General features: G+C 43.6%; 1 protein-coding gene across 1 annotated transcript in view; it reads right to left on the minus strand.

Annotated features, from left to right (window-relative positions):
* Nucleotides 1-23,757, minus strand: part of LOC145411973 (uncharacterized) — a 458,683-nt gene that overhangs the window by 214,351 nt on the left and 220,575 nt on the right. The window lies entirely within an intron of this gene.

Raw genomic sequence — 23,757 nt, forward strand, 5'->3', positions numbered from 1 at the left:
ATTTTCCGAATTTTTGTCTTGTTCTGTTATCTCCCTCTCATTTTTTCTGATTTTGTTCTTTTGCCTTTTTATTATTTTTATTATTCCTTTTCAGTTTTAATCTTTTTTTTTTCTTTATATTGCTCGTTCGATGATTTTTTTTTGTCTACTTTTGAGATTTGGTTCATTGATTCTCTCTCTCTCTCTCTCTCTCTTTTTCTCTCTCTCTCTCTCTCAGGACAAGCAAGCCAGCGCTCCGTAGAGAAAAACACCCACATTATCTTCGCTTTCAATCCCAACTTCGTACATAAGAGACTTGATTACAGAACCCTTTCTCCACTTTTTTCTTTCTCCCTTTTTTTTTTCTACTTTCCCTTCCCCAGTTCCTCCTCCCTTTCCTCCTTCCTTTTTTCCTCTCCTCTCCTCCTTCTTGTCCTCTCCCTCAGCCTGTCTCTCCATCCCTCCTTCCTGTTTTACCTGCAGTTTTTCCTTAAGTTTTCCCTATTTTTCCGTCCTCTCCCCGCCTGTCTCTTCTATCCCTCCCCTTCCCCTTCCTTCATCCCTTTCCTTCTTTCCTTCTCCTTCCTCTTATCCAAGCTTCCACGCTGCCATTTTTTTTTTATCTCCCACTTCTAATCCCCATCTCTCTCTCTCTCTCTCTCTCTCTCTCTCTCTCTCTCTCTCCATTTCATGATTTATGTTTCTGTTTGTATGTATGTCTGTTTTTACCTGTCTATCTCATTTTCATCATTTGCTTCCGTTTCCTGTCACGTCTGTCCATTTCTCCCCGTATAAGTGTGTTCCGATCTGGGATATATTGTCTGTCTGTCTGGTTTTCTTTTTCCATCCGCTTCAGCCCATCCCGTAGCTCATCAATCTCCCTCTTTTCCTTTTCCAGTCTAAATGCGCTGACTTTCCGGATGTGCGCCCTGTCGGTCGGTCTGTCTATTTCTGGCGTGGGAATCTGATGCTTTATGTTTCGCTTTTCACGTGCATTCCTGTGTTCCCTGTTGTGACTTGGTGTATGGCGTTGTATTGGGCTTGTGGCTTTCGTTGTATTGTGTTGTGTTCGTGGCTTATTATTGTGTTTGTGGCTTTTGTTGTGTTCGTGGTCTTTGTTATGTTGGGCTGTGTTAGGTTGTCCTGGGTTGTATCATGTTATTTGTTGATGTGTTCTGGTGCTTGATGTGTCGTGTTGCTTTCTTGTGATGCGTGTTGCGTTCTACTTTCGCCCTGTTCGTTTTTTTGTGGCATGGTGTATTGTGTTGTGTTCTGCTGAGTTGTGTTGTGTTGAGGAGAGTTTTATTTTCCGTTCTGTTTTGTTGTTGTTCTGTGTTGTATCGTTTGTCGAAATGTGTTGTATGATGTGTGGTGTTGTGCTGTGTTTTGTTGTAAAGTAAGTGTGTATGTCAAAGGAATCTCTCTCTCTCTCTCTCTCTCCCCTCCCCTCCCCACCCCGTCTCTTTCAGCGCTATTAAGGCTCAAAGTGTGTTGACTAAGGCTAAAATAATGACCTCTCGTGTTACCCCTGACTCCCCCCGAAAGGAGATAGAGCAAACAGTGAGAGGGCTGCCATCTTTTCTCATTAAAGACTGGATTAAGTTAGATTAAAGATTTTTTTGTGGATTACGTCTTGGTTGGTTTGCTTAAAAAAAAAAAAAGTTTAAGTCGAGGGTATCAGGTTACGGAGAAATCTGTGTGTATGCGTGTCTGTCTGTCTGTCTGTCTGTCTCTCTGTCTGTCTGTCTGTCTGTCTCTCTCTCTCTCTCTCTCTCTCTCTCTCTCTCCACCAGCGCTAGTATTTCATCTCATGTTAATTTATGTTGTGGTTGGGGTTAGTGATCCCACGGTGAGGCTTTCCATGTCCTTACCTTTCCACACACCTTAGATTCAGTATTCGACATGCATCTCAGATACAATATATGACACACACCTCAGATGTAATATTCGACACCTACCTTAGTTGCAATATTCAACCCAACTCAGATGCAATATTCGACACACACCTTAGTTGCAATATTCGACACACACCCCAGCTGCAATATTTGACACATTCCTCAGATGCAGTATTCGACACCTACCTCAGATGCAATGTTCGACATCCCCACAGTAGAATTCAAAGTCTTAGTTTCCAATTCTTACTCCCAAGTGAGTAAAAGGATTTGGAGTTTGGTGAAAGAGAGCATTTTTCCCCACTATAAAGGGGCTCTCACACGGAAGACTCGTGGACGTCCAAACTGGCCGTGGACGTCCAAACTGGCCCCCGCGGGAGGGTCTTGGACGTCCACGGGAGGAAGGCCGCCTGACCCATTCGTGGACGTCCACGGTGACCGTGGACGTCCACGATTTGGTGGTCTCCTTCTTCTCTATGGAGTTTACACGTAGTGTGTGTCCTCTGCTATCTTGAACTCTGTAGTCAGTTGAGGTGATATATTATGATTAATTAAAAACCGTCAGTAAACTTTGTACTTTTAATATTTGTTTGTCATAGAAACTTTTCATATATACCAAAATGTAGTAAATATGATGGAATGTGGATTGATTGTTTCCAAGAGAGGCCCGCGCACGTTCGAAAGACATACTCGGGAAGAAAGCACTACGGTGCATATTTCTATACTGGCTGGTTTCTTCACTTCTTTGTCATCCACAATGCCCTCCTTCTCCCCCTTCTTTGTCTTCTTGCAGAGGCTTCTTCCTCATCCTGCAGGGTTAGGACTGCAGCACCCATTGCAAAAGTCACAATCTGGTTCATGTCCATTGTTGTTGCTGATAAACACGGCGTCTGCTAGGGAGTTGGAAGTGACCTCCCAGTCGCGTGGGGTGAACTCCATAAAGAAGAAGTGGCCGTTGACGTCCACCTTGTGATAAGGTATGGACGTCCAAGCTCAGTTTGGACGTCCGTTTTGTGCTGCACATATTGTTCACGGGTCCCCGTGTGATACCCGCTTAAGAAGGATGTGTGTGTGTGTGTGTGTGTGTGTGTGTGTGTGTGTGTGTGTGTGTGTGTGTGTGTGTGTGTGTGTGTAGTTTCTTGTTGCCCTCAGACCATTTTCTTTACACACCAGAGACAATACTTTAGATGCAACACTTAACATCTCTAACTCTGGATTCCAAACAGCACCACACGCAACACCACACATCATCACATACACGCTTCTTAACACCACAAACACATCACAGACACGTAGCACCACACACACCACAGCGCCTCAGACATAACACTTAAAACCTTGGACTCATAATTCCGAACAGGTCAACACACTACACCACACAACACCTAACACCGCCGAAACACCACCCAACATGTGTCCGGTTTGATTCAGGGCAAAAGGACACCGCGTGAGAGAGAGAGAGAGAGAGAGAGAGAGAGAGAGAGAGAGACGAGGAGGGCTTGAGAAGAGAGGAAAGGATGAAATAAGTAGGAGGAGGTGAAGGAAGGTGGGGAATAGAAGGGAGAGAAGGGAAAGGAAGACAGGAGAGAGAGGGATAAGGGGGAAAAGAGGAAGAAAGACAAGAGAGGAAGGGAAAGACTAGAAAGGTGGAGAGCAGGAGATGAGGGTGGGAGGAGAAGGGAAAAGGGAAAGAGGGAAGCGGGAAAAGAGAAGAGGGGACGGGTGTAGAGGGGGAGGGTATGAGGCGGAGAGAGGAGGAGGGAAGGGGGCAGAGAGAGGGAGGGGGAAGGGGAAAAGAGGGAGAGATGGTGGAGGCTGGATATTATTGAAGGGGGGGGGGGTGACTTCAGCACTTGTTCAGCACCACCTCAGAGAATTGGTATCGTTGATGTGGCTGTTTCAGGTGTCTGTTTTGAGTTAGTCATTTTGTTTTTAAATTTTTTTCATCTTCCATTTTTTAAATCCTTCATTCTGGGAACGTCCTAAATATTTATAATCCTGCTGCCTCCTGATTGTTAGCTCATTGTGTGTGTGTGTGTGTGTGTGTGTGTGTGTGTGTGTGTGTGTGTGTGTGTGTGTGTGTGTGTGTGTGTGTGTGTGTGTGTGTGTTTTAACCTTGTTGGGGGAATCGCTTGTGAGATACTGCCGTTATATTTTGGTTATTTATTTAATTATTTTTAACTCCTTCAGCCCAATGACGAATTTTACAAACGACCTTGCCATCCAGACGATATTTTCTTACAATTTCTAGCTGGTTTTATACTGAAACTTGAGAGAGTAAATACAGCATCATTAACCCCTCGAATTTGGAGGGTCTTTCCAGCGCTGCATAAAATCGTCTGGAGAAGCAAGATTAAAATACAACACCTCATTGCACTGAAGATTTTTAGGATTTTCTCTATTTTTGACTTTTTAATTTTTCTTTAACATAGTTTTTTCTTTTTATTTTTCGTTCCTTATTTTTCCTTTTTTTCACTTCGTAGATTTCACTTTATCTTCTCTTATACTCTTCTGCTCTCGTTTTTTTTTTCCTTCGTTTTTCTTTCTTCTCTGTGTTCTTATACCGACGATTTGTACCTCTTAAAATATGCTAACCTTTTCCAGAGCTGAGTTCAGTGGTTTGGGGAATCGTTGTCTAATGGAGAGATACGTCCATCAGTTTGTTAAGCTAGACCACATTAGCCATTTTAGTCCGTCTGTCTATCTCCCCTCTCCTCTCTTTCTCTCTCTCTCTCTCTCTCTCTCTCTCTCTCTCTGAATTTCAAGGTTATGTTGCTTTCTTTGCCGTCCCTTTGAAAGATTTACAATTTTCGGTGGCGTTATTATTATTATTATTATTATTATTATTATCATTTTTATTATTATTATTATCATTATTATTATCATTATTGTTGTGTTGTTGTTGTGTTGTTGTTGTTGTTGTTGTTGTTATTGTTGTTATTGGTAGTAGTAGTAGCAGTAATACTAGTAGAACAGAATCCAAATACCAGACTTCCATCCTACTCTCCACAACGTCAAGCCGCCAAAGCTAACCTTTTAACAGCGCCTTTTACCTATCTGCAACCCGTCTCTCTCTCTCACACACACACACACACACACACACACACACACACACACACACACACACAAAGTGATAGTTATTACACATGAGAAAAGTAATAGGTGAAAAATATTTAGGTGTGTGCTTGATAACTGTTATTTAAAGGGTCCTAATTGTTCGTGGAAAGAGGTGAAGGGACTCACCTGGGAGAGGTGACCTGCATTTCCTATACTGTGATGCTAAAATTGACTGAACTGTGTGGGGAGTGAAATGGAGCGGGTGGGAGAGGGAGCGAAAGAGAGAGGGAGGAGACTGGGAGACGGGGAGGGTAGAGAGAGAGATGGGGATGGACAGATGGAACGTGGTATAGGGGAGAAGGAAGGGAAGGGGAGAGGGAGGGACGGGAAGGGGGGAGGGAGGGACGGAAAGGGAAGAGAGGGAGGAGAGGGTGAGGATGGGGAGAGGGAGGGGAAAGGGAGAGGGAGGGACGGAAGGGAAGAGAGAGAGAAGGAGAGGGCGGGGATGGGGAGAGGGAATGAGAGATGGGGGAAGGAAGGCAGAGGAAGAGAGAACGAGGGAGAGGAGGGGAGAGAGAGAGGGAGATGCAACAGGCTTCATCGTTCATTAGCCCTTTCTTCTGGGGGCCGACTTTTTTCGTACCTAATCCCACTGCTCTCCCCAGGCGGATATATTCAGCTTGGGTTGGATTAATTTAGATTAGGTTATGTTATGTTTGGCTTCGTTATCAGGGGTTTAGAGGAGAACAATTCCTGAACAAGTTTGGTAGAACAGCAGTGTTATGTTCGGGTCCGATGTGGTGGGTTCTGTGATTGCCGTGAAAAATTGATCATATGCGAGAGCGGAGAGGGTACAGTGAAATGCCAAATGTAATTCTTATCGGCCAAAGTTGGCATTCATGCATTGAAGAAAACACTTTGGATTGTAAAAATGTAACAGTCACACTTATTTTACCCAGGCTTAGGGGCCCGAGTCTAGGCTACCGTAATCCAGTACAGTTAAGGCTAGATTATTAGCCTAGTTCCCTTTGTGGCATTATTTGATCGAAGAAAAAAAATTGAAATCTTGTGGACAAATAAACAGGGGTGAATACATAACCTCCAGCTTCGTTGGCGGAGGTAATAATCTTAAATTCGCTGTAGTTTTCCATTAGATAATGAAGGAAACTGTCTGTATTCGTGCTCCAGAAGGATGACTTGGATGAAGGGAGGAGCGGGATGGTGAGGAATATTTGAAAATGTTGGGTAAGGAAGACACAAAGCCAAGAGCGTGGAATTATATACAGAAAATCAGTGTGGGATGGACGGATGAGGAATATATGGAATTAAGGTGGGCTGGGATAGAATATGATCGCTATTTAGACAAACAGCAATCTTCTCTTCCCTCCCTGTCCATGCCCCCCTCCTTCTCTCCTCCCAGCATCCCCTCCCCCATCCCATCTCCCCACCCACCATCCCCCTCCTACCCCCACCTCTACCCAGCATCCCCCTCCCCGCTGCACCCCCATTCTTCCCTAGCCATTCTCTCAACCACTACCCTCTCTCTCCCTCTGTCTCTCCTTCCCTCTCCACTCCCTCTCTCCCTCAGTCTCTTCCTCCCCATTCTCTTCTAGCTTCCCTCTTTCCTCCACCCTCTGTCTCCCCCATTCTCCCACTCCCCTCCCCACAATTCCCTTCAATCACCAGCCACACACCGCGTCCTAAATCCAATCTTCTTCCCAGCTTCAACACCCTCGCTTCTGCTCCCCGACCCACCTTGAAAAAAAAGCAGCCCGTCCCCTCTCTCTCTCTCTCACGTGCCAACCACCCCTCTGACACCAACGCAACCGTGCCACTTTATAAACATTTCTCTCCCTCACTGCACGCTGTTTTTGCTGCATTTGTTTTTGGTGTTGTGGTGGTGGTGATGGTCTTGTTGTTGTGGTGGTGGTGGTTGTGGTCTGAAACGTGAAGCCAGTCGACTGCAGGCTAAAGTTTCCCTTCTGCAGTTCACTATCATCCTTTCGGGGAATAGGAAGGAGGCTGAGGGAGGTCATATCCATGCTACCATATGAAGGCAACTTTCTCCAGCACCATTTGAACGTGTAACTAACTGAAATTTGCTTTATCTTCTTTCATGGTATCTCACACTTTTCTCCTCCAAGACGCACCACCATCCAACCAATTTACCTCTTTACTCCCATCCCCATCTCAAACCTTATTCACTTTCACCCAGAGCATCTTCACACTGCTTACTACTTAAATCTCCTCTGCTCAAACGACCTAAAAGTCCCCTCTCTCCATCTTGAAAGCTGTGTTGTTGCAATAGGTTAACACTGGAATATGCTGCCAGCCGCGAAGTGCTAACATAAGGATGTAGAGTCGTAGCACTATCTTTTTTCGATACGCAGCTACGTAAAATAGCTGTAAAAGGACGAAAATCTGGACCAAGTTAAGGTGAAAGAACTACAGGTGTAATGCGTTCTCCATGTTTTAAGAACCTCTTGCTTTTTTTCTCAACTAACACACTACCATTCATATTTTTTTATTCCTCGACCGCTGCTTCTTTCTCTCAGATCCTGTGTTCCTTCCCCCCCAAAATTATGTCATTAGATCTACTGGAATATCTTCAACTTTTTTCTCAGACCTTGTGTTCCTTCCCTCAAAAATTTATATTATTTTTACTGCTGATCTAACTTCCAAAATAATTTACACTGTTTTGACTATTGTTTTACTACTCGAGTCGCCTCTGCACCCCTCCCCTCGAGAAAAACTCAGGCCCTTCCTTCGTGCCTGCCACCCAACCCTCCCACACGCCACCCCATCCACAACACACATTTCTCTTGCAACGTTTTAGTAACTGTTTGAAATGCTCTTCTGTTCGAGATCTCTCACTTTTATTTATTTATTTTTTCCCTTAAAACGTACTGGCCTTCTTTTCCCATACACTATACTGCCACTCACATCCTGCTCCCTTTAGCCCTCTACAGCCACTTTCTTTCTGCTTCCTTTAGCACTCTACTGCTACTCCCATTCTGCGTTCTTTATAGCATTCCACTAGCACTCCTACCTCCACTTTCGCCACTCCCGTACATGCCACACACCCATCCCTCTCAGCTCCACCTCTTCTCAACCCATTAAACGTACAGCATTTCACTTCCTGGGTTTCGTAGGTGTCGGAAATGCTCTCTCCACTTCTCATAGATCTCACACTTTTTCCGCAGACACACGTGCACCTGTTCCCATCCTCCTTCTCCTGATACCCCCACCCTCCCCCTAGCACCTTCATCACCTCCTTCTAAGACCGTTTCACATTTTCTTTACAGTTGTAGCCGGTTTGTTTTCATGTGAAGGAACTTGGCCTTTCCCACCATGTGTATACAGTACTGTATCATGGTCGCATAGAAATCAGTGAGCCTTGGTTATAAGTTAGGAATGAGTCTCCTTAGTTACTAGACAAATCAACCCCTCAATCTGAATACACTTGGCCATCAAATGAAGTAAAAGAGGATAGGTGACTGTCGAGTAAACACGCCATGGTCTATTGCCTGAATCACCTATGCTGCTTGACCAATAACATACATACATACGCATATATAAATAAATATATACCCCATCTTTTACGCTCCATTTCCTCCCTCCTCTCCTCAGCCCTCCTCACTTTCTCAACCCACATTTCTCCCTCCCTGAGCATAGTGACATACCGAAGTGCCCTCTCCATCTCCAAAGCAACGCACACTTGTTGCACAGACACATATTATTCGTACCTTTTGCACCATTACTGACTCTCCCACCTTCCTCTCAGACCCTCTTTACTTCCTTCCAAAACAGCTTCGTAACTTTACAGTTTTCTCTAAAATGAGCCTTTTCTGTAGAGCAACATCTTATTTAGTTTTTCTTATCTCCTGAGGATTTTATTCAGCCTTAGATAGACTTCTCGAACTGGAGAATCAGACTTTTGATGGTAATATATTAAAGGTGTATAGAAAGTAAGACGGACTGTTGGGTCTAAGGGAACGGACCATAGGTAGATAGGTAGATAGATAAATTGACAGAGAGAGAGAGAGAGAGAGAGAGAGAGAGAGAGACAGACAGACAGACGGACAGACAGACAGAGACAGAGACAGACAGACAGACAGAGAGGCAGGCAGACAGACACACGGACAGATAGACAGACAGACAGACAGAGAGGCAGAGACTGACAGAGAATACAGCCTTCATTAGTCCCTTCATCAAGAGGAGATTCTAAAAAAATAGTATTGTCTGTTTACATAAAGAGAAAACCCACAGATATACACCATGACACAGAAGCGTTTGAAATGCCACAGAAATCAGCAGGTAGTTCAGGAGTTTGCAAATGCCCTTTACGAATATACTGTAGACTAGTGAGGGAATAGAGAAAATAAAAACTGGGAGAAAACTATAAAGGGCAGTTTGGGGGCCTTCTTTGTGAGGGATTTGATCAGCTAGTTATTGGAATTGAACAATGCATGGCGAGGTTGTCTTGTTTTGGTCATAAGGAATTATCTGCCCTCATATCTCTCTCTCTCCATAAATATCTGTATCAGTTTATATATCTACAATTATGTGCCCTTATCTGTCTGTCTGTAACTATCTCTATATATCTACCTGTTTCTTATGTGTGCTTGTCTGTCTGTCTGTCTATCTATCAGTCAGTGAGCCATTCAGTCGATCATTTAACCACTCAATCAGTCAGTCAATCTGCCTATCTATTTATCTATATCAGTGCACAGGAGTCATTAAAACTCCCTAAGTGCTACGTGGATTCAGGCAACGCAATACTGTAAAAACTGAACTGTAGCCGGGACAGTGAGAAGCCTTGATATCCATGTCCAGGGCGCGCCATGGGACCACGTTGCAGTCCCTCGCCACACCCTGGCCTCTCATCTATGTTGCACAGGGACAAGACAGCCGCCACCACCACCGTCACACTGCAAGTTTTGGTGTTATTATTGCAGTGCTGAAGTGTTTTTGTGTGTTTGTTTGTTTGTGCGTGTGTGTGTGTGTGCGTGTTCATCATCAGCATTCCAGCCCTAGATCCAGTCAAAGAGATGGGATGGGGAATTGTTTCATCATTTCATTTCTCAATTCTCCTCCCTCGCCTCTAAATCTACCTACCATAAGGACAAGAAACACACAGCCACACACTGCAACGCTCATTCCTACTACGATATCGAGTATTTTTATTATTTTAGGTGTGGATTTCGAAGTGGAAGGGATAGATATGGATTCTTAAAATCTGAAGTTGAAGTGAATTGTCAGTAGGTAGCGAGAATAAATTTAAAAAGGGGGTTATTATAGTGCCACACACACACACACACACACACACACACACACACACACACACACACACACACACACACACACACACACACACACACACACACACACACACACACACACACACACACGAGTACCCAGGTGCACACGGGAATTGGGTTATGCCTCCACTCCAGCTCAGTCATTAAAGGATATTAACTCGGTACCATTGAAAAAAGGAACAAAAAGTGAGAGAGAGAGAGAGAGAGAGAGAGAGAGAGAGAGAGAGAGAGAGAGAGAGAGAGAGAGAGAGAGTATGGGAATCACACCGATGCAATGTATACCTTTTGGCATTTTTGACCAAGTTTTTTAATGAATTTCCGAAACAAGCCTTTTTCTCTGTGCTTCGTCTATTTTTCTATTTTAAATTTAGTTTTAGAACGGGAGGGACGATTTTGATGGTTGTAGTTGTTGTCTACTGTAGTTGCTCTGTCACAGTTTTTCTATTTTATCAATCCCATCAACCTCAAGCAAGCATCTGATTTCATGTGGAAACGAGATGGTAAAGAGAAAATACTCGTCCACTAAGCACTCTAGAATATCTGAAGGAATTGTGTAATATTTTAAGTGTATCTTCAGATCACTACTAAGCGCCAAACAGAGGTAAAAAACCGTGGCTATAGGAAATATTGTGAATGGTACTAAGTCTCCTGTGACGCTTACGATTAGAACAGTGTCGCATCTCTCATTCTTGATCAGCTTCGGTCGTGAATAAAACGCAACAAGTCCGGCTCAACATGACTGGCATAAAAAAAAAAAAAAAAAAAGCGAAAATAATACAATGCCCAGAAATCTCACCCCCCCCCCCGCTTCCCATCTCGCCCCAAAACTTCATTAAAGCCGGAATGGAATATCGCCGAAATGCACAACTATAAATCGCTCCAGGGGCCAGCAAAAGGGAAAACGGATAGGCAATTGATTTTAATGGGAGACTAATGTATTTTCACCACAGTGTTCTGCGGGTTGGGGGGGTCACGGTATTAGGGGCGTGGGAAATTGAATTAGGATCGAAGGAGGCGCTTTGTCATTGCCACCTGGGGGAGATTAGATGTTTTTGGGAGAGAAAGAGGGGGGGGTAGGGGGACAAGGAGTTATAGAGACAAGTAGTACCTCAAAAGGTCTTACGACCCATGCCGAGGAGGGATGTCGTCTGGCAGAAGTTCTTGTAATCAATGTGTGTTTGTCTGTGTGCTTGTCTGTGTCTGTGTGTGTGTGAGAGAGAGAGAGAGAGAGAGAGAGAGAGAGAGAGAGGGGGGGGGCGGGAGGAGGTGGAAGGACACAGTGGAGGAATGCATGAGGGAGGGCGCCTTGAAGTGGCTGGAGAATGGTTTTATCTCAGCCCATTTGTGGGGGAACTGGATGATGATGATGATGATGATGATGATGACGATGACATAGCTAGGATTCTTTTGTGTTTATTTACCTACTTATTTATGCCCTTAATGACCTACTTTGGATGTTAATTAGACCACTCACCTTTCCATTTTCTTTCAGGATCAGTATTGGTGTTTCAAGAGAGAGAGAGAGAGAGAGAGAGAGAGAGAGAGAGGAAGAGGGAGCGCTAAAAGGTAAGATACCACAGTTTTTCTTTTTTCTCCCTTTTTTATATATATGTTTCCTGTTTTGAAGGTATTAAAACGTAATGCAAATATAAGGAGTGATAATTTTAATCTTTTGTGTCCATGGAACGGCTTTTGTCTACCAGTGGAACGTTTCTCTGTTTATTCATGAAACGTTTTATTGGTGAGTCGCAGTATATTGTGACAAGAGAAGAAGAACGTTTGCTCGATTTCTTCCTACAGAATTTGAGGACTCTTTTGGTACTGTTGACCTTTTCTGTCACATGTTGTATATTGTATTTTATTTTTTGATTTACTGAAGTGATTTATTGATGTAATGATTGGCTAAGTTATTCAAGAGCTCTCACTGTTTGTCCCCTTCTCGACCATTTCCATACCTTACATTGCTTTTGCTTTTATGTGACAGGTAGAGCCCCACACCGCCAAAGCTTTCAGTGTGATGGATATACCTTGACCAGCCTTTCTGTTCCTTACGCTAGTGTTCCTTAAAACGCCTCCAGTGGTTTCATGTGTCTCTTTAAAGCTTCTGGGTCAATGTCATCAGTTCATTTGACGTCATTTCGAAGAGTAGATTGTATGTTTTTATTTATTTATTTATTTATTTTCTTTTTCATTTTCTGGCTCTGAAATAAGGGAAGTTGGTTGGTTTGTGTGGAAAGGAAGGGGAGGGGAGGGAGGGGAAGAGAAGACAGGGGACGGGAAGGGAATGACTCGGTAGTCTATTGGGGGTGAGGGTAGTAGAGTCAGAAGGATGGGGAAAGTGGATGGTGAGGAAAATTTTCAAAGTTTTCGAGGAGAAAAAATAAACCGAGGACAAGTTGTCATTGCTCATCCCACATTTGACTCTTTCAGTAATACAATGAGTACCAGTGTAACAGCTGGTTTTATTGAACATTCCTAACTCCTTCAGTCAGTTCAGTAAGGTCATCTTAAGTTTTCAGTAGAGGGACAGATAGATAGTTTGAGAGAGAGAGAGAGAGAGAGAGACTGACTTCCCTGTATCGGATGCCAGACATCATAAAAATATCCAAATAATGCAAGTTTAACCCTCTAAGTTTTAAGTAGAATTATGAGGTCATTATTTCCATTAATTGTTCTGTAAATAAAGAAGTCAAAGGAGATGTTCGAGGTTAATAAAGCATCCCCTTTATACTTATTGATTCTTGGGCCTCCCTGTTCTCAATTACCCAACGAATGTCTTGAGAAAACTATAGCTCATTCATTTTAACTTGGCCCAAATTTTCATCGTTTTGCAGCTTATTTCACGCAGCTCAGTGGCAGAAAAAAGACAGTGCTATGGGGTCTTATCCACAGCTCTTCTTTGTGACTAGCACCCTATTCTAGTGTTAAATTATTGCTACAGCTCGGCATTGTAGATGGAGAGATGGCAGTTTTAGGTCAGAGTAGAGTAAATAAGGGATTAGCAATTTTGAGCAGACATTGAAAACCAAAATAAAGTACATCTCTCAGGTTTTGGTCGGAAAGAGATCAGCAGGTGTTCGATAAAGAAAGCGTTGGTCAAGGAATAAAGCACCGAAAACTTCATGATTCACGTGCCAAAGAAGACGTAATTCCAAGATAGTGTTGTTCATTTTGATACCTAATTAGTCAGTAAATAAAGGAGACGCCTCAGAAATAAAGCATCCCCCACTTTACTTATTCACCTTTGGGCTTCCCTCGTATCGGATGGCAGACTTTAAAAACCTAAATAACCTTCCTCCCGCGCGCCGGCAAAACCCAATTTCCTCGTTCAGCGGATCCGGTAGATTTTCCTAATTAAAAGTTTCCCCTCCGATGAGACACAACCTAGGAGCCAGAGAGGAGGGAGGGAGGTAGGAGGTAGGGGAAAAGGAGAGGAAGGAAAGGTAGGAAAGGAGGGATAAAAGGCGGAGACAAGGAGAGCAGGGGAGGAGGGAGAAGCATGAGGGGATAAGGTAGAAGAGAGGAAAGGTAAGAGTGGGTAGAATGAGGGGGATGAGATGAGGAGCGAAAGGTAGAAGAGAGGGGGGAGGTTAGGAGGGGGAAAGGTAGGAGTAAGCGGGGGAGGATGGAGAGATAGAAGGGGGAAAGGTTGGGGAAGGCTTGAGGGAGATAGAGAAGAGGGAGGAAGCAGGAATTGGGAATAGGAGGGTAAGGGGGTTAGGAGTAAAGGGAAGAAGAGAAGGTAAGGAGGAGGAGAGATTAGACTGGAGGGGAAGAAGAGGGGGGGGAGAGACGTTTGGAGGGAGGCATCTTATGCGGGGGTGGTGGGAATGAGGAGGAGGAAAAATGCAGTGCCTAGTTAACCTCCTCTGGTTGTTTAAAAAAATTATATTGGAAAATTTGCTGCGATTATTTTTTGAATATTTTTTTCATCACTTTAGCTTGTATAAGTAGCAGTTTTCATCTCTCAGAATGTAAGAAAATTGAGAGAGAGAGAGAGAGAGAGAGAGAGAGAGAGAGAGAGAGAGAGAGAGAGAGAGAGAGAGAGTGAGAGATTCCTGGATAATTATTTTTCTTCATGATATTTCCCAGTAATTGTGCTTGTCCTGCTAATAGTTTCCGAAAATTTACGGAGAAATATACATTCCATACATTTTTTGTAGGAATTCTTCAAGAAATTTTGCTTGTTTAAGTGATAGTTTTGTAGAAATTCGTGAAAAACCCATACATTAAGAAATCTCTCCAAAGGTATTAGTTCTGCTCTTTTTCAGTAGTTTTCCAAAGAGTATAGACCATCTTTGGAAAAAAATGAAGGAAGAAAAATAACAGAAATAGCTCTAGACTTGAAATATAGTTGGTTTCTGTTCATATTTCCTCGTCTTGGGAACAGTTTTTGGTGTGTCAGAATTCAGAAAAGCTTGCAGGAAAAACAAACCTCTCCTGAAAAATAATATCAGTTTTATTTTTTCCACGAGTTTCCTCAAGAGCTTCAGTTGACTAGGGAACAGTGCTGGATCTATTGGAGTCCATGGAAATTTACAGAAAAAATATACTTCCGTTAAAGAATCTAGTTTTTCCAGACTTTATTTCCGTCATGCATCTGTTGTTTTTAACTCTCTCTCTCTCTCTCTCTCTCTCTCTCTCTTTCTCAGAATTCTCGGAACTCTTCCCTCCAGAGATAAAATTCGTGTAAAAATGTGTGTTTTTCTTGTAGGAGTTTTCCCTGGGGTGAAGGTTAGGTAGTGTGCTATTGATATATTTATTCAGATTCCAAAAACATAGCTGGAGTTTTTTTTATTCATTTATTTATTTATTTTTAGTCTTGTAGTTCCAGATTTCATACGCCATAGATCAAAGCCTACGAGGGAGTTAACTTATCTTTAACTGGTGAACTAATGTAAGCGAGCCTCCCCTGTGTGTGTGTGTGTGTGTGTGTGTGTGTGTGTAATGTCCCCTATGGTGTCTTGGTGTGTGATATATGCTTATATGGGTGTCTATATATCTTGCCTTTATCTTTCTCTGGCACATATTTCACCATCTGGATCAGACAGCCCCATCTCTCTCTCCCTCTCCCTCACTCTCTCTCTCTCTCTCTCTCTCTCTCTCTCTCACACACACACACACACACACACACACACACACACACACACACACACACACACACACACACACACACACACACACACACACACACACACACACACACACACACACGAGAGAGAGAGAGAGAGAGAGAGAGAGAAAGAGAGAGAGAGAGTTGAAAGAGATCTCCCCGACTCATGGATCTTTGTTTTCCCCTAGCCTAGTGTCTCCTCAGGGATACAGCGTAGTCTAATGCGGAGTTACGGCTTAGAGTTAGAAGGGGAAGTAGCCCGGATAGCCAGGGGTCCTTCTGTTAGTATGTTTAGTCCTTTTGTTTAGTCGCCTGATAGTCTAGCGGTAGGTGGCTAGGGTTGAAATGGACCGTCTTTTAAAGAGGTGGTGGGAGGTTTTTCTGTAATGTCAACGCTGCCAGCCAGATTCCTTTTTTATTATTATTATTGTTATTTAGTACAGTTTTATTCAGCTTTTAGTAAAACTCGAGTAGTACTATTTACAACCCCAGCTTCATCTGAAACGTGAACTCAATAGACTGCCTTTGTCTGGCAGTCCACCATCCTTTTATGACGTAGGAAGGGAGTTAAGGAATGTTTTTTTTACCAGGTAGAGGAGCCGCTCGGTTAAGTCGGTGTCACCTCATGAAGGCATCCCTCTCCTGGACGCCTCGTGTTGTGAAAGGGTAATTGAAGACTGCAAATAATCTCTCCGACTTGAAAATAAATGTAGCAAGTTCTTAATCCTCCCATATCTCGAACTCTGGCCCACAGTTGGTAATTGGCGACTACCGTGTTTACTCTTGATTGGAAACGGACTTGGTTGCTTCTTCGCTGTAGGTGTGACACTTGGCCACTTCTTTGACACTGATGTGACACTTGGATAAATGTGCTACAGTCTTACCTAAGGACTTTTTGGGAACAGACATACGTGAGTCTGGCTGTGTCTGTCCGTATTCATTCATTTTAGGTTCACTGCAGAACTTGAACTTCTCCAAAGAGGGGGAGTGATAGCCAGAATAAACTTTTATCCATGTTAGCGAAGTACGAAAGGGGAAAGGGTGTCTGTAGGAAGTAATGCGTGTGGAAGTGAAATTTTTGCATTGGCTATGTACACCTGAAAACTATGTCCCTGATGTACATATTTGTGTAGTTTAATTCGTAATTTAATTAAACTCCCCCCGGAAAGTTTTATTCATCAGAAAACAATCCCAGCGGCGTGTTAATAATAAAAAAAAAAGCCTCGATTAATATTTCTCTTTGTATGAATGAACTTTTTTTTTAATTACATGCAAACTTCAGACTGTATTTCTAATGAGAGCGAAATCCTGGCAGTCGGTGGAGAGGAGAGTATCCTGATTTTTTTTTTTTTTAATAGGAAGGAATGATTTATGTAAAGCTCTCTGTCGAGTTAATTTGGCTTAGTAAAATATAAACTCTTTTGATGATGAACTGGTATTGTTGCCTATGCTGAAAGGCTTATTGAAGTACAGAGCGCTATTTTAGTCCTGAGGTCTGTACTGTTTTGATTAATTCTTTTGTAAGCGTTAATTGTCGGGAGAAATACGATGTTCGGTCTCTGTACAGGCGAATGCAGAAGCCCGTTCGCCACCCTTAAGTCTTTCTCATTGTTGGATTTACAGATACTTAAATGTGGCGTAGTGGACAAAGATACATATCCACACCTACAGATGAATAATATTATGTCCTCATGTTAAAGCGTTACATTAAGCGTCAACGAATCAAGCGATAAAATGGAGACGGAGAGGCAAAGAAAAGTCCATTCGGGTTCCCTACCTCTTTCTCTCTGTTGGATTTATTGAAGTTTAAATGTGACGTAGTGGACAAATTTACCCATTATCATCCACAAACGTCTTCGAAACCAGCGATGAAAGAGAGACAGAGAAAGGGAAAGGATTTTTGTATATGACTGCAGCTCCAACAGGTCGGTAAATTAATGCTCACGTCTGCCACATGACCAAGGACTTCGAACTTAATCATTGCTTGTAATTAATGAAGCGGAGTCACACAGCGCCTGAGTGCACCACCGCACGCTTTTGGCCTGGGACTCATAAACTCATTCCTTTTGCAAAATTCGAAATAATTATCGAGTACGGTGGCGCGTAAATTGATGTGCCCTGATGTAGCCTTTGGGTCTCAGGTGGATTTCATTTGGTGAGTGAAATTGTGTGACGTTAGGCAGAGTATGAATAAGCAGGCAGAGGAAAAATCGTACCCTTAGGATCCAGGGTAAAATATAGTTAATTTCTTTAAGACTGTATCGTTAAAGACAATCTGGTGATATATGATGAAACAGTTTTATTGTACACCCTCACAAAAGAGAGCAAGTGAAAAAAACACAAGAAAAAAAATCCCCAAACACCTGGGCACGATGGATGCGAAAATGAGCAGAATATAGCTTGTCATCTCGGAATAGTTATGCCTGATTGTGGAGTGACGCATTTTGAAGCCATTACTTTGATTTATAGTGCACTTGTGTATGGGGCAGTTACCATCACTGAAAAAAATACACACTAGGAGAATTGTTTTCAGATTCATTAGTCATATATTTCAAAGTTCATGGTGTTTACAGCTTTCAGATACTTCTTTGTGAGAGTGTACAAATTAGAGTGTTCATTATAAAGAAACATTTTCCTCTCTGTTATGTGTTGTAGATTAAATGTGAACCTTATTAAAATGAACTTGAGGTCTGTTAAAACCCCCACCTAGTGTCGTGAGAGGTAGGAACATTAATCTCGTGCATACAGGAGGACTCGGTTACACGGCGTTAGGAAGCGGAGTTACGGCCGTGTGTGTATATTTCCGGCCTGTGCTCCCGTGTGAGAGATTTAGGACTTCATTTACGCCGAGAGCAGAGCAGCGCCAGACACTTTTTAATTATAAGGAACAATAGGAGTGAACCCGAGCGAGGTGATATGAGTGGGTGGGTTGGGCTGGCCTGGGCTTGTAGCTGGGGAAGGGGATTGGGTTGGGATTGGAAGCTTGGAACTTTGCGCTGTGGGGTTGGGTTGGGCTGAGAGGAGGGGTGGGAGTTTGTGGGTTGGGAAAGATTATTGTGGTAAAAGGGTTGGGATGGGGTGGGGGGATTGTTTTGGGTTGGAAGAAAGGTTGGGTTGTTGTGGGTTTGTAAAGGGAAAAGGGAGTTGGATTAGGTTTGGAGGGTGGGATCGTTGAGATAAAGGGGTTGATTTGGGTTTTGGTTGAGCTTTATTCAACCTGGAAAGATCTGTAGTACTGAAGGGGTTTGTTAAGGCTTTATCTGTCTACTTCGGCTCCAAAAGTCTCCGCTAAGTTGAATAATAACGCTTGGAGATAACAAGAATAAGCTAAATAAATATAGATAAGTACAATAAGTGGTTAAGTGGAAGATACGGTAAGTGGTTGTTGAGTTGGTGATTTTCAGGCGGAATAAAAAAGTAGTGGAAGAGTGAGGATTAAAAAAAAATTATATATAATCCCGCGTTACCTACTAGATGCTAGATAGAAACGGGAAAGTTACCAAAATAGGGACAAACAAATGAAGGGTAAGAGTGCCAGGAAAAAGAGTTATAGTAAGAGTGTTAACAGGGGTAAAATAGCCATGAGTGTCAGCAGCAACAGGGAGTCCCAGCAGTAGGAGGAAGTGTCAGGAACAGTAAAAGTATTAGCAGTATTAGCAGTAGATGAAAATGATATCGACAGGTGGAAGTGTCAGCAAAGAGTGTCAGCTACAGCAAATGTGACAACATTGTGTCAGCACCAACCCGCGTGTCAAAAAGAGGAAGAATGTTTAGAATTAGGGCCACTAGTAGGTGGGCCGTCAGCAGTTAGAGAGTGAGTGATGGTAGGGGGGTTAATAAAGGACATCGGCAGTGTCAACAGCAGAGTGGTGGTGGTGATAGTGTCAACAGTCACCAGAAGCAAAGATGGTGAACGTACCAGCAGAAGGGAATGTTGGAAATGTCAGGAGTGTTAGCAACAGCAAAGGATGGTGGACTTGTCAGCATCGTTAGCAGGAAAAAATGGAGGAAGTGTCAGCGGCAGGTAGTGGTGATGGTATTGTTAGCAGCAGGGGGTGGTGGAAGTGTTTGGAGTGTCAACACCAGCAACGGGTGGTGGAAGTGTCAGCATCGTCAGGAGCAGTAAAAGTATGGTGGAGGTGTCAGGAGTGTCAGTAGCGGCAGGGGGAGTGGTGGTGGTGGTGGTGGTCGTGGTGGTAGTGGTGGAAGTGTCAGCTGCTACTGTATTCCCCGGCCCACCACCACACCTGCGGCCAAATTTATGCCCCATAAAGTAGTGCTGGCGGAGGACTGGAGTGCCTCACGCTCTCTTCCCTAACTCAAAATTTCACGTCCCCCCCCCTTTTTTTTCCTGCTCCCCCTTCACCCCCTCCCCCCCCGGCGACCACTACCACAATAACCATTCATCTGAGCTCTTCCGTAAATTTCCATAACGCCTTCATGAATTCGGTTAAAGATCCATAAATTCTTTTTGCTGGTCCCCGCATTTAGGAAGGAAGGTCCCCCTGCTGGGATAAAGGGCCCTCTATGTCCCCCTCACCGCCTACTTCTGGACGCTACCTAGCCTAACCCACCCTTGCCTAGGCTACCCTGCCCAACCATATCCTCCCTAACCTAACCTAACCTAACCTATACTATCCTACCTTATCCCTCCTATCCTCTCCTTACCTTACCCTACCCTAATACCCCAACCTAGCCTACGTGACTGTAGCACAGTCTTATATATACTAGCTTAGTCTAGCCGGTCTTATCCCTCGCTGAGTTACTGGGGTGACAGTATCTGCACAACACACACACACACACACACACACACACACACACACACACACACACACACACACACACACACACACACACACACACACACACTCGCGCGCGCACGCAGACGCACACGTGCATACACAAAATCCATGCATAAAAGCTGAGGGTATATTCTCTGACGCTATTTATACGCACGCACGAACGCGCGTGCACACAGGCCAGTACAGAGTGGCATTTGTAAATTCTAGCGGAAGGTTACAATATTTGTTTGGCTGTCTTTCTTTTTCCCATGTATTTCCGCCTCCCTGTCTATCTCCGTTTCATTTTTCTTTGTATTTCTCTGTCCCCGTCTATCTCTGTCTCTGTTTCTTTTTCCAATGTATTTTTGCGTGCCTTCAGTTTGTCTATTTCTCTTTTCCCTACATTTCCGTGCTCTCTCTCTCTCTTTCTATTTCTCTCTCTCTCTCTCTCTCTCTCTCTCTCTCTCTCTCTCTCTCTCACACACACACACACACACACACACACACACACACACACACACACACACACACACACACATTTTTTTATCAGGCACATTTCCCTCACCCATCACCATTCTCGTACGCAGATATTGCACATATTTATCACCCACACACAATCTCGCTGGCACATACGCATTATGCACACAACGTCGCACGCACACACACACACACACACACACACAGCAAATCACTCAGTTCTCTCTCTCTCTCTCTCTCTCTCTCAACATATGATGTCCGCCTCTCCCCGTGTGAGTTTATTCTACAGCTTTATGGTCAGTTTTTTAGGGTCTGGCCTGGATTTGCTTTCAGGGCGAGAGAGAGAGAGAGAGAGAGAGAGAGAGAGAGAGAGAGAGAGAGAGAGACGGCGGAAGGGAGGAATGGAGGGGGAAGAGGGGGAAGTGCGTGGGGGTGTGAAATTGTGTTTGTGTAATATAATTTGTGTGAGGGTGTTTGTATTTGTCTTGTCCTTCTGTTGTGTGTCCTGTTTGATGTGTGTGTGTGTGTGTGTGTGTGTGTGTGTGTGTGTGTGTGTGTGTGTGTGTGTGTGTGTGTGTGTGTGTGTGTGTATGTGTGTGTTGTACATATGTTTTTGTGTGCACGTATTTGTGTACAGTATGTACAGTATGTCTATGCATGTGTTCACGCCTTGTTTCGTTGCGAGTGTGTCTTTATTATTTACATGTGTGAGTACACGCGGAGAGAGAGAGAGAGAGAGAGAGAGAGAGAGAGAGAGAGAGAGAGAGAGAGAGAATGTGTGTGTGTGTGTGTGTGTGTGTGTGTGTGTGTGTGTAGGTGGCAGTGTGCGTGAACGTCCATCAAAGAGAGAAAGACGCATAATATACGATAACTCACCTTTAATTAGGCAGGTATGCCCATGAATGCATCTGGACACACACACACACACACACACACACACACACACACACACACACACACACACACACACACACACAACAGGAGAAATGCCTTGAAGCACATGTCACAGACTGCATGATGAGTGACAGGGAGATTCTCTGTCTGTCTGTCTGTCTGTCTTTACAGTTTTTGTCTATATCCTTGCATCTACGGCATCTGTCTGTCTCTATTTGTCTATCTCTGTCTGCCTGTCTTTCTATGTATTTTTCTGTCTCTCTGTCTGACTACCTGTTTATCATATACTTTTCTCTTTCTCAACTTCCAGCCTCTCTTCCCACACACCTCACTATCGCTCTCAGTTTCATCTCTCACTCAACCTTCCTTCTCTCTTTCACTCCCCTTCCACCCTCACTAATTTCGTATCTTTTCGCTTATGCATCGTATCTCGTCTCCTAGTTTGAACACAGAGCTTGAGAGTTAGATATGTGTTGAGAGAGAGAGAGAGAGAGAGAGAGAGAGAGAGAGAGAGAGAGAGAGAGGGAGTTTCTTCTCACAAATACCGCACTCCTTTCTTCATCCCTGTTGATTATCTCTCCTCCTATCGGCTCTTCTATCGACCTAAAAATCGCTATGCACTGTAAGTCCCTTGAATTACACACATCCCTTCCTCTGTTGGCCAGTCCTCTTTTTCCTTAGTTATATCCCCCCCCTTCAGAGGGCTATCTCTCTTTCCCTATCGTATTCTCCCCTTTCTCGAATGACTCTCTCTCTCTCCCCTTAGTTTTTCCCCCTTTCTCTTGTAGCTAGTTTTCTTTCCCTTTACTCTCCCCCTTTCATGATTAACTAGTTCTCTCCCCTCAGTTTTTGCCTTTTCCTTGACTGGCTGTTTCTCTCTCGCCTTAGCAAATACTCGCTCATTGATTCCGGTATTACATGGTGGGTGCAGGGAAATTACTCCTTGGAATGTTTATTTTTTTGTTTTGCCTGTTAGTTATGGTGTTCGAGGGGATGGTGGTGGTGGTGGTGATGGTGGTGGTGGTGGTGATAGTAGTGGTGATAGTGGTGGTGGTGGTGGTGGTGGTAGTGCTTGTGTTTTTAGTATTTGTGTTGCCTCCTGATTTTGTTGTTGTTGAAGGCGGTTGTGGTGGTGGTAGATACGTTTGTGTGTGTGTTTTTTTTCCATTTTGTGATGTTTTGTTACTTTTCAGGGTAGTTTCTGCGACCTCGACCTGCCTGAGGGGAAGAAGCATGATTGATTAAGTAAATAATAAATAAGCCAAATAAATAGGTAATAGATAAATAAGGATGAAAAGATACATAAATAAGCAAATTAAGACCGAAATAAGTATACAAATAAAATAAACAAATATTAAAGGTAATTCAATATACACATAAAGGAGCAAATAAAAAAAATAAGAAAAACAAAAACCTGATTGCATAATACTACAGCGCTATAGATTCCAGAACCCTTTAATCACAGGTGAAATGCAATACGCGTGGATGGAATCAGATACGCATTCTCCTCAATAAACAGCGTCGGATCCCCTTTTAGAGAGAAACTGATCCGCATGCCTGGGGTTCGTTGATGCTCGCTTGTTGCTCTCGCTCGCTCCAGCCCTCTCTTTTTATCTCCTCTCTTGTAAACAACTTCGGAAATAGAGTGGGTGTTAGAGCTGGCCGTTCTGTGCTTGGTCTGTGCTTGCTTTCTTTAATGTGTTTCTTTAATCTGTTACACTAATTTTCTCTTTCACTAATCTGACAGTCTCTCTCTCTCTCTCTCTCTCTCTCTCTCTCTCCTCAGCAACGATCTCTTATCCACCCCCACACGTCAGCTACAGAGAAGTGATTGGAATTTCTATCGAGGCTTCTTCATTACCATTCGTGAGATGGGAATGGTATGGATTGGGGCTCGTTTGGTGGGGAAAATGGTGCATCTCTCTCTCTCTCTCTCTCTCTCTCTCTCTCTCTCTCTCTCTCTCTCTCTCTCTCTCTCTCTCTCACACACACACACACACACACACACACACACACACACACACACACACACACACACACACACACACACACACACACACACACACACACACACACACACACAGTACAGAAGGAGGAATTAAACAACGAAGAGAGAGAGAGAGAGAGAGAGAGAGAGAGAGAGAGATGGATGCTTTCTATAAAGATTTCGAACCCATCCTGACCGCCTCGAGGAAGAAGGGAGTGAAATTGATGGATCTCATTTTGGTTAAGCGGGAGTGAAG

Source organism: Coenobita brevimanus, chromosome 91 (assembly GCF_032717465.1).
Source record: "Coenobita brevimanus isolate Jiangsu-jjx chromosome 91, ASM3271746v2, whole genome shotgun sequence".
Classification (NCBI taxonomy): Eukaryota; Metazoa; Arthropoda; class Malacostraca; order Decapoda; family Coenobitidae; genus Coenobita; species Coenobita brevimanus.